This window comes from Notolepis coatsorum, assembly GCF_963971535.1.
Source record: "Notolepis coatsorum genome assembly, chromosome: 1".
NCBI classification, from domain to species: Eukaryota; Metazoa; Chordata; class Actinopteri; order Aulopiformes; family Paralepididae; genus Notolepis; species Notolepis coatsorum.
Window position 1 is genome coordinate 108,985,962 of NC_140165.1, and position 3,698 is coordinate 108,989,659.

The following is a 3,698-nucleotide window of genomic DNA, read 5'->3' on the forward strand; positions in this document are numbered from 1 at the left end:
TCATCGTTGACGTTTACTGTAATTATTGGTGCATTTTCAAATACAATGGTCATTATCAAATAATGCGGTCAAACAGAAAATTCTTGTTACCAAAAGAGACTATGCAATGGTAATTTCCCCATACTGTATGAAAATTACTAAGAAAATACAGTTATATCACAACTCAATGCAAAAATGTGTAAACACTATGGAGGATCCATTACACACAACAATACAAATTTAAAACACAATGTGATGTTTTACTTTACAGTAATTACATAACTCCACTATCCTTATCAATATGTCACAGTTTTTGAAATTCAGTAACAGTATACATACTGCATTTGGACACATGGCCTATACATGTACGATATAGGCCTACTATACAGTAATGCATCTTGTACACATCCTTCTTGCCCCCCACCCCCAAAGAAGAAAAGAAAAGTCCTTTGGAGCCTTCAGCTGACTGTGCACTCTGCACTGGTCTATATAGGTGTGGTCACATCATTCACAACAAGTGTCTTACATTTTGAGTTGTTGTGTTTAATCAATGACACCAGATGTGTTCATTGTATTAAACTTTTGCCGACTGGCTATCATTTTGCATCACATGAGCTTCAATGTGCACATTTGATCAGAGATGTTTGCAATGTGTGTTTTAGCAAGACAACATGTGTTTAGACTTGTGAGAAAGGGGGATTGAGTTTTGTGAATTGTGTCTACAGGTGAAATGTGTTTATGGTTTTGGCAAATGGGGGCTAGTTTTATGGAACGTGTTTAGGGAACTGGTCATTTGGTTTAAACTTTAGGGTGTTGGGTTTTAGCAATCGTTTTGGTCTGATGTGTGGGTTTGGAGTTAAGGGGCTTGTGTGTGTAATGCTAATCATGTGATCATGTAGAGGAGAGGAGGGAGGAGTTGAAGGATAGGAGATGGAAGGGAGGAGGGAAGTTGAGAAAGGAGGGATAAAGGTGGAGGGAGAAGAAAAAAAGAGAGGATAAGAAGGCAGGTGGACAGGGAAGAGAGGAGTAGGAAGGGAGATTGTAAGCGCCAAAGCTAGATATATTTAGGTTATTGTATTATATGAATGTTTAATATTGATTGGATTTAGATAAAGTCATTGAACCGTCGTATTTGTCATAATAGGGCATTCTAGAACATAGAACCTTCTAGAACGTTTGTTGTGATGTCATAATAGACCTTGCTGGAACATAAACTCTAGAACGTTTGTGGTGAGGTCATAATAGACCTTTATGGAACAGAGAACATTCTAGACCACAGTATGACGTCATGATAGAAAGTTCTGGAACGTTTGTGATGTCACCGTATGATGTCATAACCGTACATTTGGGTCTCTATATAAGGCAGTTTTGCATCTTCGACCAGACTGAACTGAACTGAAGCCAGAAGCTAGCAAGTGGATTTTACGGCTTTCACATTACGAAGGAATTTTCATGTGTTGAGTCGGCTGTGATTTTGGAGACTGGGAAATACAGTTTTCTTACCTTGTAGTAGTACTTGTAGCTTGTATTAGTACTTGTAGCTAGTAGGAGTACTTGTATTAGTATATGTAGTAGTGACGGGAATATTTAGGAAAGTAGATTTAGGACCACTTCTGTAAAGAAAGACTTAGCAAATAAACCATTCGGATATCTTTGCTTTGCACTGGAGTGGCTGTGGACATTACTTTTCTTTATCAACGGACGTACTACTCACAAGTAAGTAATTTGACAAGTGGAGAGGATCGTCGGCCCTCACAGTAGAAGAAGAAAAAGTCAAAGGCAACCAACATGGCGTCTCTGAACGACAAGTCTGTGTGGGACGAAGTTGAGGATGGAATCGGAGAGGCGGTGTTGAAGATGTCGACTGAGGAGATCGTCCAGAGAACCCGTCTGCTGGACAGTGAAATAAAGATTATGAAGAGCGAGGTTCTCAGGGTGAACCATGAACTTCAGGACAAGAAAGACAAGATCAAAGAAAACACAGAGAAGATTAAAGTCAACAAGACCCTGCCTTACCTGGTGTCCAACATTATAGAGCTGTTGGATGTGGATCCTAACGACCAGGAGGAGGACGGAGCGAACATCGACCTGGACTCTCAGAGGAAAGGAAAGTGTGCCGTCATCAAAACCTCAACCAGACAGACCTACTTCCTGCCTGTCATTGGTCTGGTTGACGCTGAGAAACTCAAACCTGGAGATCTGGTGGGGGTGAACAAGGACTCCTATCTGATTCTGGACACTACCAACTGAATATGATTCCAGAGTTAAAGCCATGGAGGTTGATGAGCGACCGACTGAACAGTACAGCGACATCGGAGGGCTGGACAAGGAGATCCAAGAGCTTGTGGAGGCCATTGTCCTGCCTATGAACCACAAGGAGAAGTTTGAGAATCTGGGCATCCAGCCTCCTAAAGGCGTCCTGATGTACGGCCCCCCGGGGACGGGGAAGACCCTACTGGCCCGCGCCTGCGCTGCTCAGACCAAGGCCACCTTCCTGAAGCTAGCCGGTCCCCAGCTGGTCCAGATGTTCATTGGAGACGGAGCCAAGATGGTGAGAGATGCCTTTGCCCTGGCCAAGGAGAAGGCCCCCTCCATCATCTTCATCGACGAGCTGGACGCTATTGGAACCAAACGGTTTGACAGTGAGAAGTCAGGAGACAGGGAGGTCCAGAGGACCATGTTGGAACTGCTCAACCAGCTGGATGGATTCCAACCCAACACGCAGGTTAAGGTGATTGCGGCCACCAACAGGGTTGACATCCTGGACCCCGCCCTGCTGCGCGCTGGGCGTCTGGACAGGAAGATCGAGTTCCCCATGCCCAATGAGGAGTCCCGGGCTCGCATCATGCAGATCCACTCCAGGAAGATGAAGGTCAGTCCTGATGTGATCTATGAGGAGTTGGCTCGCTCCACCGACGACTTCAACGGAGCTCAGTGCAAAGCTGTCTGTGTAGAGGCCGGTATGATCGCTCTTCGTCGAGGAGCAACAGAGTTGACTCATGAGGATTACATGGAGGGAATCCTGGAGGTCCAGGCCAAGAAGAAGGCCAACCTGCAGTACTACGCCTAAGAGGCCTCTGTGTGTGTGTGTGTCTGTCTGTCTCTGTGTGTCTGTCGGTCGGTCTGTGTGTGTGTGTCTGTAGGTTCTATTGGTCGTGACTTCTGGTTCTGAAACGACAAGAAATAGAGGAATAAAGATCAGGATGAATGGTTTACCCCGAGGCCTGACACATTTTCCAACTTCACAGAAGAGGCTGGCACGTGGATGGAGGACGTGCATAAGCGTACAGCGGAGTCTAGGAAGCACCAAGATGAGGTCAGGCCTGAAGACAGTGCATCCGGCGTCGTAGATGGGAAAGGGTCTATTTCGTCATTTAGAGGAGAGGAGGGAGGTGTTCACATTACGAAGGAATTTTCATGTGTCGAGTCGGCGGTGATTTTGGAGACTGGGAAAATACAGTTTTCTTACCTTGTAGTAGTACTTGTAGCTTGTATTAGTACTTGTAGCTAGTAGGAGTACTTGTATTAGTATGTAGTAGTGACGGGAATATTTAGGAGAGTAGATTTAGGACCACTTCTGTAAAGAAATACTTTGCAAATAAACCATTCGGATATCTTTGCTTTGCACCGGAACGGCTGTGGACATTACTTTTCTTTATCAACGGACGTACTACTCACGAGTAAGTAATTTGACCAGTGGAGAGGATCGTCGGCCCTCA

The 3,698-nt window shown here is 45.0% G+C and overlaps 1 pseudogene across 1 annotated transcript; it reads left to right on the forward strand.

The window, feature by feature from the left end:
* Positions 1 to 1,751: 1,751 nt before the first annotated feature.
* On the forward strand, positions 1,752 to 3,049 carry LOC311246068 (26S proteasome regulatory subunit 6A-B-like; annotated as a pseudogene). Its single transcript has one exon. The product of its transcript is annotated as a 26S proteasome regulatory subunit 6A-B-like (transcript).
* Positions 3,050 to 3,698: the final 649 nt, after the last annotated feature.